Consider the following 17043-nt stretch of genomic DNA (forward strand, 5'->3'; position numbering starts at 1 on the left):
TTTTAAATCTTTCAAATAACTTATAATTTAGTTGCTATTTTTGTAGTTACCCTCTCTTAGTATCGTGGAAGTAAATTTTTGAATATTAAGATGTCACACTTAGACCACTCCAATTTTAGAGGAAAACGTTATATCACAATTATGAGGAGAAATAAGTTAACTCTAATATTCATAAATCAACATAAAGTAGCAAAATTTTCACTAATGACAATAGAAGTAATGAAAGATTTAGAATTAGAATTAAAAGAAGTTTCAAACAACTTTCAAAGAATAGTGTAAAAATTTTCATGGTAATATTTCTATAAGATAAGGTTAGTAATCTAATTTATTATTTAATTTTTTAAAAGAAAGGTGTGAATAATTTTAAAATTCAAAAATTGTTGTATATAAAAATCAAAACATATTTGACACACATAATCGTTTACAAATATTTTGTTCATATGGGTATCAACATTGAGACCATTACAAGCTCTTGTGAGCACAACCATGAGACTAAATGAGCAACCATATTAGAATCAATCTATGAAAGACCAAGATTCACAACTTAAAAATCCACTTATTAGAATCCACCTCCACACTAGAAGCCAACTATAGAAGATCAAGAGTCACAACTTAGAATTCCACATTAGATGTCACTTTGAGATTTGAACTTGGATCTCCACAATAAGAACTCAATGCTTTAACCAATTAAGCTCAACCCCTTCAATTATATTTAAATATTTTCTGAAATATAGCATACAAATATGATATTTATCATATTTATCAAATTTAAGAAAGAAAAGAAATTTAGACTTTTTCAAAAGAAAAAATTATACAAAATATAAAATAACTTAAGATATCTATAAGAATATTATATATCATATAAATTTTTAAATATAATTTATAAAACTTCATTTAAATTTTCTTTTAATATGAAAATAAGATATAAATAATCCTTACATTTATTAAATAAGTAGTCTTTTAATCGCTATTTTAGCAATTCCTCGTAACAATATTTGTAAGGAAAGAGGAAGGGGGATGTTGCTTCCAAACTGCATGTCTCAAGTTTTATTTGTTTATTGGTAAGAAAAGATAGCTATATTAACTAATAAAGATGAAAGAGGTATACAAATATTTCCACACAATAATAGATGCTAATAAAATCTAGATAATAAAAAACTATGTAGGTTTGCTACAAATTCACCTCTATCAAGTTTCATAAAATATTAGAGACACAAAATTAAAACAATGAGAACACAAAAGCAAATTAGGGGAAGAGCTCTAATTACTGCTCATGTTCAAATAGCCGTTCATTCCTTGCATACCCAACTCCCCAATTACTATATTTAAAGGAACTAAAAAAAAACCATTAATAAATTTCAAATGTACCAATTGTTGAAGATGAAACACCAATAGCTTTTCCCTCCAATACGGCTGGCTATTAGGCTTCCTCTTTCTTGGTTGTATTGGAGTCTCTACATATATCTGCTGCTGTGTACTTCTGAACTTCTTCTTGAACTGATTATAATAAGAGAATTCCCTGATTAAAGTGGACGTAGCCAATTTGGGTGAACCACTGTAAAATCTTAGTGTTCTGTCTATTTGTGTATTTATTTTATTTTGTTCTTCCTGCACTTCGTTTACTCGCTTTCATAATCAAACAATTGGTATCAGAGCTTGGTGGTCAAGAGCTGGTTGGAAATTCTGTGTGAAATTTCCAGAATTATGGAAGAGGTGGACAAGTGGAAAATCAAGAAATTCGTGGGTCAGAATTTTGGTCTTTGGAAGGTGTAGATGGAGTCACTGCCGATTAAGTAGGATCTCGCATTAGCATTGGAAGGAAAGGCAAAAGGACAAGGCACTTTATCTGACGAAGATTGGGAAAAAATAGATAAGAAGGCAAGAGCAACAATCTTCCTTTCATTGTCCAGCAACGTGTTGTTCAATGTTTCACCACAAAAAACTTCGAAAGAATTATGGGACAAACTTTCTTCCTTGTATGAGATGGCTTTGGCATCTTATAAGGTATATATTATGAAAAAGCTCTATAATCTAAAAATGAAAGAAGGTGGAATTGTGTCAAACCATTTGAATGAATTCAACACCTTAGTAAATCAATTAGTCTCAGTTGGCATCACTTTAGATGATGAAATCAAGGCAATTCTGCTATTATGTTCACTACCCAATAGTTGGGAAGGCGTAGTAATGGCTGTCAGCACTTCGGTGGCAGCCCAAAGCAAATTGAAGTTTGATGATGTTGCAAGTACTCTTATCAGCGAAGATATAAGAAGAAAGAATCAAGAGCCTTCATCCAGAGAAGCTTTGATGGTAGCAAGCACTAAAAGGCCTCAAGAAAGAGGAAGGCCTCAAGAAAGAGGCAAGTATAATAGCAGGAACATATCCAAATATGCGAAAAGATCGAAATCAAGAGGTCGCGATGGTGAGTGTTGGTTTTGTGGTAAGGCCGGCCACACAAAAAGGAATTGTCGGTCTTACAAGAAAGCACAAGAAAAAGTGTGGGACAACGAAGCTAATACAACTTCTGATAGAGATGATGGTGTTTTAGTTCTTTCCACAACTAAGACCACATTAAGTTCATGGGTACTTGATTCCGGAGCCTCCTTTCACGCCACTTGTTGCACAAAAGCCTTCACTAATTATGAAAAAAGGGCAGTTTGGAAGAGTGTATTTAGGTGACAGTAAAGAATGTGAAATTATTGGGAAAGACAATGTTTTGTTGCAGTTGGAAGATGGAAGCAAATGGCTCTTGAAGGATGTTCGCCATGTTCCTAAACTCAAGGAGAACTTAATTTCCGTAAGTCAACTTTATGATCAAGGTTGCCATGTATTCTTTACTTCTGATTCTTTTAAAGTAACTGTAGTCACATAAATCTGTCCACTTAATTAAATGAATATTTAGTATTTATTTGATTATTTAACCACCAGTCAACAGTTAATTAAATTGATATTTAATTAATTCATCATTAAACCTCTTCTCCTATTAACTAAATAAATTATTCAATTTATTTAAATTAATTCATTAAACCACACTCCAATAATCAATTAAATAAATAAAACATATATATTTAATTTAACCCCTTTCCTCCTTTAAATAAATAAATAAATAAATAAATAAATATTTATTTAAATCCCTAAACTACCCCCCCCCCCAACTTGCATTCTCCTACAAATGCAAGTTGCACCTATTTTAGTTGAAATAAATGAATTTTATTTTAATTAAAATCCTATTTTCCCTCACCCACCAAACCCACTTGCCTCCTAAACCTCTTCTAGATTCTTCTAAACCATTTCTAATTAGCCTAATCTCATCCCCTAGTTCTTGTCACATTCCTAAGCAACTTGAAGTCACTTCTCAAAGCCTCCAAAGTCTTTGAAAAACATTAAAGGCTTTATGTCTTCAACAAGTTAACCCCTAAAGTCTTCCAAACCATTAATGGTTCTTACATAACCATTTATGACTTTTACATAACCATTAAAGGTTAAAATCAACTCACCCACATGGTTAGAGCCTTTCCCTCTAACTCAACCCTCATTTAACTCACGTGTCTCTTCAAGCATTCATTGCTTTGACCATGGTTATCCCCACTAACTCTTGCACAAGAGTTTATCCATTGGATAAAGACATTATTCATTGGATAAAATCTTTATTCACTAACCCAAGCATAACCTTACCTCCTAAGGTAACCTTCATGTCATCTCAAACATTTAATGCTTCTTCCCTCTCCTCTCAAGCCATCTCATATTGACATTTGCCATCCCGGGATTGGGTTGAAAGCCTTCACATAGATTACAAACCCATCAATCCTGGCCCTTATTGAGATTACTTAATCTCAACCATCCATTGCCCTATTTTTCCTATAAATAGAGCTAATTCTTTCTTCAAAAAGATCCCAAAATATTGTATGCATCAAACTTATAGTAATTTTGAGAGAGCATTTAGAAGCATTTTTCTTTGTTATTTTGGCTAAAATTAACATAGAATAATTAAGATACTTTCTCATATTAGCTTGTTTACACTTGCATAATTAGTTATCTTCATTTTCATAATCTTGAATCTCTATAAGACATCCATAATAGTGCAAAAAGTTGGGGGCTACACTCATGTGGAACTTGGAGAGGAGAGGAACAAGGAAGAAGCAACTATGAGCATGTTGGAGAGCATCTGGGAGGGTTTTATCTCATTCCTTTGTTTTTGTATGCTTTTCATTATATGTTTTATATCTCTCTTAATATGCACGTTTAGGATCATAGTTTTAATTGTGTTTTGTCTTTGATTGTCACTAACAACACTAACGACTTGTCTTATGTTCTTGTGTCCTTTTTAGCGTGCATCATTTGGTGAACTCGACGTGAATCGAACAAGCAACCTTCTAATTGTTTAAACTAACTTTTTTGTGATTTTCCTCATAAATTTCCACACACAGGTTGCACTTTAGTGCTTTTGACACTCGTTTTAGCACCATTGATAGAAGAAGATTTAGCGCCTTTGTTCGTGTTCTAGCATTTTTGATACAAGATTTAGCGCTTTTGTTGTTGTTGTGGCACTATTGTAATATTTTAACGCCTTTTCTCTATCTATATGTCAGTATTTTCATTCTGTCGAACAGTTTAAATTAGCGCGTCTGTTCATCTTTTAGCGTTGTTGATATTTATTTAGCGCTTTTGTTAATACTTCGACACTTTTGTCCGAAGTAGCGCTTTTGTAACAGAGAGTTCAAAAAAAAATTGAGTAACCAAAAAATTAAAATTTTAGGCTTGTAGAAACCCACCAAAGATCCTCATTTCACTTTTTTTTTTTTTTTGGTAGGTTACTAACGTTTTTGTTTGCAGGATTCGAGGAATTAGAATTAGGAATTTATTTCTTTTCTTTCTAGCTTTTTTAAAGTTAGATTAAAAAGAATTCACTTTCCTTTTGTTAAAAAAAATAAAAATCTCATCTTTCATTTTGGACTAAAATACACAAAATCTTCAAGTTGGGCTTAAAAAGAATTTCATTGGCAAGCTAAAAAGAACCACAAATCAAACAAACAAACTTTGCTTTCTTGCAAGTTAGGAACAAACTTTTCATTTTGGGCTTAAAACAAACCAGACAATTTTCATTTCTTGCAAGGATAAAATTCACAATCAACCTTTTATTTGCAAGTTAAAAAGAACAAACAACTTGTCCATTTCTGTTTACAAATCACTTTTACTTTGAGCAAACGTGCTTTCATTTTGTTTACCAGGATTTTCACTTTCCTAGTTACAAAACAAATTGCTTTGTGGGATTAAAAAGAACACCATTGTTGTTGGAGCAACATCTCCAAATAGCAAATAAATCACATTGCGATAAAAAGGTTAAAAAGAACAAGCATTCTCCATGTTTGACATGCTTGTGCAAATCTGTAGAGTGGTCCCATTTCTAACACACACTATCCTCTCCCTTGGCTCTCGTGGTCCTATGTGCAAGAGAAAAATGTTAGTAATGCTCTAAATTTTTTATTTTTAAGAGAGGCCTGCCAAGAGACACATCACTCTTGGGAATGACCTTGCACGGTAAATCCTTCGAGCCGCTATAGAAATCAGGTGAGAGCGAAAGCTGTAGCCTTGGGTGTAGCTGTTCCTACAGTGTAACTTGTCGAAAGGACATATGGGCCCCACCACAAGTTACAAGGCTCTTAAGTGAGTCACTGCAGAATGAACTTACATCCAAAAACATCAAACATTACTAGACACCTTTTATTCTAGAAGTCCACTTGTTCTATTGATTGAAGATATTTGTGAAAAGTTCAGTGCAAGAGCATAGATGGTTTTGCTCCCAAGATACTCACCATACATATTTCCTTGAGTAGAAACAAGGCTTTTTGAAAGGCTACTTGTAGCTTGATGAAAGTGGTGACTCCCCCATCATAGGGATAATCTTTCTATTATGCTCGCACAAGACTTAGTATATCACATCCTTACCTGCAACAACGGGATTCATAAGGTATGTAGTACCAAAGTCGAAGAAATATCAAGATGTGGGTTGAAAATATCACAACTGGCCATGACCTTAGGGATAAAAAGTGTTTGAGTTGTTTTCGTCTTGTTTCAAACCAGTAACAATTTGGGCCGACTTCAGGCTTTTGGAACATAAAATACATGTGTAAAGGGTAAAAAATTTCATGATTGGGTTGATTTAGACCCACACCCATTTTTGCCTTTTGTTGAAAAAGGGCAAGGTTATTGTACTTGTGTGCTTGCTATTTTTTCTTGTCAAAGAAATTCAAAACAAACCAAGTATCCATCCAACGAATCTACATCAAACATTGATAAACAAAACAAACATCAACGAGTGAAACAAAATATTAGTTTGTATGACCATCACTCATATCTTGAGAAAACAAAATCTTCATCAAAAGACCACATTGAAGAAAAGACAACTTGGTTCAAAAGCTCTTATCAAAAGAAGGAAGTTTTTCTATATCAATAGACAACTCTTTCTCTCACATAGGGTATTCTTACGTCATATGCACTTGCACCTACAAGGCAAATCCAACAAATTTGACAAAGAGCCTTTGAGCAATAGAGCTTTTAGTCAGTATAGAGATTTTGATTATCACAAAAACAAAGGGGGCAAGATCAATCCTACTTTCTATCCTCAAATCTGCATCACATACAACGAAGCTCAAGGGAAACCACCAACCCCGGTCAAAGAGGAAGAAGAAATAGAAACCCCCTTTGTAACATAAAGTTTTTATTGAGGTATATATTCTATCCACTTTCACTTCCACACATCACAAAACCATTCAACTCTCAAAACACAAAGAGGTCTTGTCCTGGGTTCTTTTAGATATTGCTTAAATCACACCAACAAATCACTTTTAGGGTGCATCCTCTCATCACTAGGTAGCTTGGTTTGTAACACATCTCAAACCTTGCTATACCTCATCACATCAAAATTGTTGAAAAACACAAAGAGCAATTCACAAAGAACTCTTTTGACATCCAACCTTCAGTGTTAGAGATCCATCTTCCAACAAACATTTCACAAAACTGGTCTTCCATCAAACATTTCATCACCACCTCATAATCACTTTCACAAACATCAAACTTTCAAGAACATGGCTCAAACAAGATCAATGAGAAACCGACAACCAGAAATAGAAGAGGAGGAAGAAAACCTCAATGATTTTCATGAGGCCGTTGGAGGAGGCACTAATGATGATGAACCCAACACTCCAATTCCAGAAGATATAGAAAGAGCACAACATAATCCCAAATTCAATCGACTCTTCGACAAAATCCTTAGAAACAACGCAGATGCTCATTTCTTAAGACTTGCTCAAGAGGGTGCCAAACTACCCTCTAACTTTGACACCACATAGATATGTCAAACATCTAAGCAACATAGCCGTCACGATGGTGGAAGAGGTAGAGATTACTTCCGCTATGACCTTAATCATCAAGGAAATATTCCACCTCCCCCTCCTTCAAAAATAGACATGTTAAGGCAACAAGTAGAAAATCTCGCTCAACAACTCAATAGTGGTGTGAAGACTACTCGGTTTTCACTTAATGACATTTGTCCCTATCCTTTTGATAGGAACATGTTTATGCCACCTTTTCCGTGAGGGTTCAAAACACCCAAATTTGAAAAGTATAGGGGCAAAGGAGATCCTAGGGATCATGTACAATAATTTCACTCAACTTGTTTAGAGATGGTCTATGAGGACACATATCTAATGCGCCTCTTTCCTCAAAGTTTGGGAGGCACAACCACACAATGGTTTTCACGATTACCAGGTGGCATTAGAACATTTGAGGAACTAGTTCAAAAATTCATCACTCATTATGCACACAACATAGAACGAGATGTCACCATGGAAGATTTGTGCAACACCAAACAAAAACCAGGGGAGTTGTTTTCAACTTTCCTACAACGGTGGAGGCAACTATCTAGCAGACGTTCTCTTCATCTACCTGAGCAAGAACTAGTGGAAATTTTCATTTCCAACTTAAATGATGAAATGGAATTTCATTTAGACATGAAGGGTACAAAATCCTTTGAAGAGATGATCACTCAAGGACTAAAATGTGAAAGAGCCCTCATAAAAAAGGGACTTATCAAAATCTACAATGAACCCAAAGATGGTCCTCGTCCACATTATAATAGTGATAAACCAAATTTTTGGAACAAGACTAAGAACATTGTCAATGACAGGATAGTGGATGCAAGAACAGTAAAAATTGCACAACCTGTGGTCAGGTTTGCAGGACAAAATCCCCCTCCTAAAACCAACACCATCACTAATCCACAAAATCAAGGTCGCAATGCGCAACAAGAGGAACCAAAACAAAAACAACAAAACTACAAGCCAAAACACATATACACCCTTAGGGGAACCTATCAAAACAATCTTACATCAATTGGTATCCTCCAATCTTGTGACCTTACCAAAAACATCTAACTATGAGCCCCAGGTCAAGCCTCCATGGTGGAGAGATCATGAACATTGTGAATTTCACCAAGGAAGAGGGCATACAACAAGCAATTGCCATCGACTGAAAGATCTTGTTCAAGATCTTATTGATAGAGGAGAAATTGAAATAGAAGGACATGACCCTAAAACATCCAATGATGATCATTTAATGTTCAAGAATCCACTTCCATCACATGATCAAAGGGGTCCTTCCACCTCAGGGCGAAACACAAACATTACAAATAATTATACACAAGCTGCATATAATTATACTGTGAATCACCTTTATGATGTTGATGAACAAGTTGAAACTCTTATCATCAAAGATTCAAATCCTACATGCAACATTGTTACGCATCATAGTAAGATTACCATTCGAGCAGCACCACAAGGAGCGACACCCCTCCCCAAGCAATATAATCTTGTAGAACAATTGGATAAAATGCTTGCCCTCATCTCCATATTAGAGCTTTTGCATTTATCCCCCTCACATAAAACAATATTGGATCAAGCTCTCCAAGAAGTGTCAGTCCTCACCAACCTCAACACAAATAAATTTCAAGCCATGGTTGATAATCTAAAGTCATCACCATGCCTCACTTTTTCTGAAAGTGACAACGCTTCCTTCCAACAACCACATAACGCCCCCCTCCATATTGAAGGATTTGTAAACCAACATAGAATCAAGCGAGTCTTGATTGACAATGGAGCTGGCTTGAATATATGCACCTTGTAGTTGGTCACAACATTGGGTTATGTAGTAGAATCGGTGGATGCCAGAAAAAAGATAACCATCAAGGCATATGATGATGCAGAATGTTTTTCTAGAGGAGCTGTTGTATTGCCTATCAAGGTTGGGCCAGTGGTGAAATATATAGTTTGCCAATTTCTAGGCCTTCCTTTGCCATATAATCTCTTGTTAGGAAGACCTTGGATACATGCTGATGCCCTGCAAAATGGACAAGGTTAGTCTAAGAGACAAACAACACAAGACACAAGAAACCGTTAGTGTTATTCAATCGAAGACTAATCTAAATAGGCATACCAAGAGAGACACTAAAAACATGAAAGCATATTTAACTAAAGAAGCAAATATGATGAGGCATCTCCAAATACCTCCTAACATGCATTTATCTCTTTCTCTCTTGTTCCTCTCCTCTCCAAGTTCCAAAATAGTGTAGCTCTCAGCAGCTTTTTGCACTATGGATGCTTATGGAGGATTGAGATTGTAGTATTGCTCTAAATGTAAATAAAGAAGCAAATATTAAGCTATTGATACTAAAATGATTGATTTTATCCAAGATGACAATATATGAGTTAATTATGCTAAAATGCTCTCTTAAAATGCCTATAGCTTAAATGCATACAAGTTTTCAGGATCTGGATTATGAAGAAATGGGCTCTATTTATAGGAAAAATGGAGCAATGGATGGTTGAGATTGAGTAATCTCAACAAGGGTCAAGATTGAATGATTTCAAATCCATGTGAGGGCTTTCAACCCAATCCTAGGATGACAAGTGTCAATGTGAGATAGGTTGAGAGGAGAGGGAATAAGCATTAAATGCTTGATATGACTTTGAAAGTTAAAGTCAAGGTTGGTTGAATGAATAAACTTTTTATTCAAAGAATAAAGCTTTTATCCAATGGATAAATTCTTGTGCAAATGTGAAATGGATGAATATGGTCAAAACAATAAATGTTTGGGGAGACAAGTTTGAAATAACCATAAATGGTTATGTAAGAGCCATAAATGGTCATGTAAGAGCCATTAGTGGTCTTGGAAGACTTTGGGGGTTAATTTGTTGAACACACAAAGCATTAAATGTTTTTCAAAGACTTTGGAGTCTTTGAGAAGTGACTCCATTTTGCTTAGGAATGTGACAATAATTAGGGGATGGATTAGGCTAATTAGGAAGGGGTTAGAAGAATCTAGAAGGGGATTAGATTTTGCAAGTGGATTTGGTGGGTGAGGGAAAATAGGATTTTATTAAAATAAAAATTCATTTATTTCAATAAATGTGTGCAAGTTGCATTTGTAGGAAAATGCAAGTGGGGGGGGATAATGATTTAAATAAATGTTTTTATTTAATTTATTTAAAAGAGGAATAGGGGGATTTAATTAAATAAATAGATTTTATTTATTTAATTGATTGGAATTTGATTTAATGAATTAATTAAAATAAATTGAATAATTTATTTAATTAATAGAAGAATGTTTGGGGATGAATTAATTAATTTAATTAATTGATGGCTAGTGGATTTTTAATCAAATAAATATGAAATATTCATTTAATTAAAATGGACAGATTTGTGTGACTACATTTGCCCCTCTTTGAGACGGTGCGGTTTATCGCGTCGTTTCAAAGAAAGAAAAACTGGTGTGAGAAAATGCCCCATAAAATGTAAATTTAATGGGTGGTATGCCCCCTCGAGAGATGGGCCGATTTTTTTTGAAAAATCAGGCGATCTCTCGAAAAAGAATGAAAATGGGCATGGTGGTAGAAGAGAAGAAGTTAGGCATACGGGTGAAAAATAGAAGAGAACAGAGGAAAAATGGAGAAATGGGGGGCTCGGGAAGTTCACGGGGACCACGACGATGAGCGGGGGGAAGTTACGGTGACGGTGAAGGGTATAAATGGGGTGAAAGAGGTGAAAACAAGATCATTTGTGACCATGACCATTTGGAAATTAGAGCTCTGATAGGGACATTTAGAGGAGCGAGTAGCAGTAAGGATGCCGATTTCGATCACCGAGCACAGATTTGAGCGAGTTCGATGGTTCCAGTGCCCAGACGACTATGGACCAGCAGTACGCAAATTTGAAATTTTAATTTTTATGCATTTTTGATAGGTTTTTAGCTGAGTCCAAGTCAAGTTGGAGCAAGAGCGCTGGAACTACGGTTTTGGCGCTTTTGCTCCATAAACTAGCGCTACTGGGTCGCAATGGCGCTATTGCCCCATTGTTTGAGCGCTTTTGGTTTGATATAGCGCTATTGTATGCAAGTTTTAGGGCTTTTGCAAAATAAGCGCTATTGAGGGCTTAATTGAGCGCTATTGAGTTCAAGTAGCGCTATTGTGTAGTTGTTTTAGCGCTTTTGTAGTTTGAGCGCTGTTGTATAGCTAATTGAGCGCTTTTGTTAGGGTTGTAGCGCTATTGTTGAGAAACTAGCGCTTTTGTTGGTAAAATAGCGCATTTGCCTTAGGATAAGAGATGCCCCAGTTTGGATGAAGAAAATCTCCCGATGCCAATGATTGATGGATGGCGAGGTGAAGGGGGAGTTGTTTTGAACCATAGCAACCTGATGAGACTTAGGTCATTTGTTAGGATAAATGCCTGTTGAAGTCTAGGTGGCCATGAATGCTTACCTGTTGAGACCCAAAGATACTTGATCAAAGTATCTGTTGATAGTCTAGGTTTAAACTTAAGAAAGTTTGAAAACAAAACAACTGATGGTGATTGATGAATGTTCATGTGCAGGAGGAGCTGCGCGTGTTGCAGTTACGTGAGCGACATCCTGCGACACAGGGGTTTCGGGACCGATTGACACATGCAGAGATAGACTGCATTGTCGCGACTGGTCTATATGAGGTGATGCACATGCCCGTGATTCGTATGAATCACGGATTGATCATAGCACTAGCAAAGCGGTGGCACAACGAGACGTGCACCTTCCATTTGGCACAGGGGGAGATGATAGTGACCCTAGAGGATGTGTGGCGCATCTTGCTGATTCCGATTCGAGGGGAGCTGGTCACATATGATAGATCCTGGGGGACTCTTGCAGTGCAGAGGATTTTTGATGAGGATGTGTTCATTGATGATGGCTCGATTGCCTGGGAGGATATAACGGCTTTATATGAGCCTCTACCAGCAGTTTTGTCAGGTATTGTGGGAGGTCTTCTATGTCCAGACAGGCGATCACATGGTTTGGCCGTCAGATGGGGACACATTATCGAGATGATGATGACCGAGGGAACTCGATTTGCGTGGGGGCCGTGCGTGCTGGAGCACATGTATCAAGAGCTCCATGAGGTGGTGTACCGGGGGAGGGGTTCCTTAGCAGTGGGCATGACGTTGCTGCATATTTGGGCTTGGGAGCACCCACCAGTGACTCGACCGGTGAGTCTTAGATTCCGTGCAGTGGATCAGCCGTACATGTTTATGTATAGCGGCATGATGAGTCAGCCCCACCTGGGGAAGTTAGAGTGGTGGCGGCAGGCATTGGACGACTTGGATGCAGTGATATGGTGGCCATACTTGGAGTGTGAGCCATGGGATGATGATGCAGAGGCACTGCCATATGTTTTTATGACCTGATTCCTCATTGGGAGGACCTCATACCATGTGGAGAGACAGGTGCCCAGGAGAGTGCTGAGACAGTTTGGACGGCAGCGGGGACTACCCAGTGGATCAGGAGAGTATGCTCGAGTTATTCAGGAGAGGTACGCATGGGGGCCAGTGCTACCATATGATCAAGCACTGGCAGAGTTCCGGACACTGTAGGCGAGACCGTGGGACATACGACCGAGGGTCGTGGATGCAGGGGTGACAGATGAGTATACGCAGTATCGGGTAGTGCACTCGATCCCACGGATATCGGATCCAACAGAGCCGATCCCAGCTTTTGAGGATGAGAGGGGATGGAGATGAAGGAGGGTAGGAGGTCGCGGAGGAGGAGTAGGAGGTGGAGGAGAGGGAGGAGGTGGAGGTGGAGGAGGTGGTGGATGAGATGGAGGTGGAGATGGAGGAGGTGGTGGAGGATTGGGGATGCGGAGTCAGCGGAGAGGGAGAGGTGGACTGCCTCTACGGATATCACAGGGACCATTGATATAGGGAGGAGTTCAGCTGAGTGGGAGGGGGATGGAGAGGGAGATCCCGATGGACAGAGGGGAGGGGATTACTGGAGAGCGTGGTGCAGGGGAGGCAGCTATGGATACTGAGGAGGGAGCCACTGGAGATCTGCAAGATCACATGATAGTACGCTTGCAGAAGCGGATAGAGGATTTGGAGGCGGAGGTGGCAGCTAGGGATGTGCAACTATTTGCATGGGAGTCAGAGCTGACGGTGGTGCTGCGGGAGAGAGATAGTGCAGTGGAGAGATTGGCGGAGCTGCAGGAGAGAGTGCGGATTGGAGTAGGAGAACAAGGGCCTACAGGGGAGGTGATGAGGGAGATGCGACGAGCACAGGCGGAGATAGAGTACTGGCAGGGTTTATATGAGCAGGTGGTTCCAGTTAGTCAGCGAGCTCTTAGCTATTCGCAGATGCGGCAGGCGAGATCAAAGCGATCGCAGAGGGTGCAGAGTAGTGGGGGTGTGATGGGTCCTTTGAGAGGGAGAGATCAGGGGATGCAGGAGGGAGTGGTGGTTCGATGAGGCCTCCACGGAGAGATGGATCAGGTGGTGCAGGCACCAGTGGTGGAGCAGGGGGAGGTGTTGGGACAACATCTGACCAGAGTGGCATTTGAGAGAGCATTTTTGCATATATGTATTTGTATCATTGTTTATTTTTTTGGACTGTATCTTGGATGGCTCTTGGTAGCCGATTTTGTAGACTTCATTGCACTCTGATATATGAGATGAGATATATATGAGGAGATCCCATATTTGGATGATATGCAGTTGATTATGTATGGATGTTTATGTAGGATGATGAGTTTATTGCTTAGATGGATATGTGTATATGTATGCATTGATGAGATGTTTCTTATATGCATGTTTTGATGATGATACTGACATATGAATGCAGGTTTATATATGTATGATTTGTTTGATTTTTGATGTAATGCTTTTATGTATGTAATGTCATGATGATGATGTATGCTTATGATGATTTATGAACATGATTTTGGTGTTTCCTATTTTGATATAATGATGAGATGATTTATGTGATGATGTTAATGCAATGGTCGAATGAATGATGTTATGCATGGATATGCATCTAGATGTTTTTAGATGAATGAATATGGATAAACAAAATGTAAAGTACAAATGTTTATATGATAATGTTTAAATGAATGCATATGTAAAAATGGATATTTATAAAATGGTATGAACCAATGTGTTTTGGAAACAAATGGATTTATGATTCTAAATGCTTTAAATATGATTTAAGTACAAATGATAATGTGATGATATTATAACTTATGGTTTTAATAACTGCACCTTAATGCAATTAAAAAGATGATAATGAATGCAGTGTGAATGAATCCTAAAATGAGCATAATAAGATACTTAGTAATGAATGAATGCACCTTTTAACTATAAATGAATGTATGCAAATAATAAATGATAAAAGATAATAAAATGATAATGGATAACTGACATTTAAAGGAATGCATAGTAAATGGCTTAATATAATCAAAGACAATTTGATCCCATGAATGAATCTAATTATTTATGATTGATGCAATGATGCAAAATGATTTAATGAAAAACTAATGTCAAAAAAAAAATGAACTATATGCAATGTTAAGTTAAAAATGATATGAATGTACTTAATGCAAGATGCAACTAAATGCGATGATGATATGACCATGAGGAATGCAAGGTTTTTGAGACTTTGCATGATGCATTGATGATGTATCAGAGTACTCGGTCGTGATTGTATCCAAGACCAGCTTAATTTTCACATTTACATATAAATCCTATATATGAATGGATGAATAAATGGGTGATATGCAACAAAATGCAAGATATAAACAGATGAGATGAAATGACGATCCATAGTGCTCTATTTTTATCATTGAGCTTTTAAAATGTTGGAAGAGAATACAAGCATCTTGACATAATGATTCGAGATGACCTGAGTATTCCTTTCATGGATTTTATATAGCAAGTTAATACAAACGACTTGATATGTAAGGGTCAAGTCGACCAGAGTATTGCTTGCGGAACAGACAAGGATTATCTCCGTTCATGCATGACTTGGATAGTCCTCCTTGATCTTAGGCTGATCATATCCTGAGACAAGTGCATATCGTACTAAGAGATAAAAATCTTTATCCAGTTTGGATGAGGTAGGAGGAATCAAAGGAAGAGCATTTGCACCTACAAACAAACAGTATATACATAAAGAATAAAGAATAAGGATCCTTGGTAATGGTTCATGCCCATATGGTCGAGGTATACGTTGTAGTCAGCAAGCCGTAATGATCTATGACTGCATTTGGTATAAGATCACGTAGCTTGGTGAACTTCCCACATAGACACCATTAGTACATGCCCCAGAACTTCATCAGAAATAATGTGTAAACGATACAAAACAATGCTGAAAGATCCCGATACAGATAAACGAATGATTGTACTCGCAAATCAACCAAGTATTTGATAGCTTAACATAATTTTCTTGTCAAAGAAAACGTCACTTTTTGTCTTTGTCTTGGTAAGGAAGGATGCATCCTTGTTGAAGACAGTTTGTTGTGTTGATGTGGATTGTGTGGTCGATTGATAAGTGGTCATCATGTGAGTATTTTGTCAATGTTTGCTTTGGTATCTGTATGGATGAGTATGTACAAGGTGTTGCCATGTTTTTGTCAGATTTTTTATGTTTTCTGATGTTTTTGAATTTTGTATTGTTTTTGAATGTTTTTGGTATTTTGTGTTGTTTTGAATGTTTTTGGTATTTTGATGATTGCTTGAATGAAGAACTTAATGAATCGTAAGACAATGTAGAATCCACTTCCATCAATAGGTTAAGGGCATTGCCCCCAGTTTTAGACATGACTATGAAAAAGCGGGATGCGAGATGTATGGAGTACTATCATAATTGCAGATGAATAACAAGCCATGGTTTAGATGGATGGATGTATGTATGAAGTAGATGTGATCGCAACAAGTCTGAAAGATAATGGAGCCATAGCCTTTATGAGTGGTTCCTGTTTGCCAGGTTTTCACCATCGTACTTACCCAAGGTGCCACCAGAGTGGTTGTTCACTGGTTGGATGCATGATTTTTCTTTACTTTTTTTTTTTGAATGTTTTTGTATTTTCTTCAGGACATTTTTTTGAATGTTTTTGGTATTTTCTAGTATGCAGGGGAGCTTGATGCTCTATACAGCTTAGGTATAAAACCGTTTGAGGTGCATGCTGTTGATTGGATCTACAAGCGGTTCTCCTTCTAATGTAGCCAACTGATATGCCCCAGACCCGAACACAGCAGTGACAACATATGGGCCCAGCCAGTTTGATTCAAAATTGCCCTGATGTTCTCTGTTTGGTTGGTTGCGAGGATTCTCTCGTAGAACAAGATCACCTACCTCAAATGTATGAGGTCTAACTCGGTGATTGTAGCTTCTGCTCATGCACTACTGATAGGCTTTGAGATGATTGTATGCAGCTTGTCGCTTCTCATCAAGTAACTCTAAGTCTTGGAGGCGTGAGACTCTGTATGCTTCATCATCGATGAGATTGTGCAAGGAAACCCATAGTGATGGTATCTCAACCTCAATAGGTAAGATAGCTTCGGCACCATAGACCAATGAGTAGGGAGTTGCACCTGTAGGGGTTCGAATGCTAGTTCAGTATGCCCATAGTGCTGGATTCAATTGAACATGCCAATCATGACCAACATCATTGATTGTCTTCTTTAGGATCCTCAATATGT

This window comes from Cryptomeria japonica, chromosome 10 (assembly GCF_030272615.1).
Source record: "Cryptomeria japonica chromosome 10, Sugi_1.0, whole genome shotgun sequence".
In the NCBI taxonomy this organism is placed as follows: domain Eukaryota; kingdom Viridiplantae; phylum Streptophyta; class Pinopsida; order Cupressales; family Cupressaceae; genus Cryptomeria; species Cryptomeria japonica.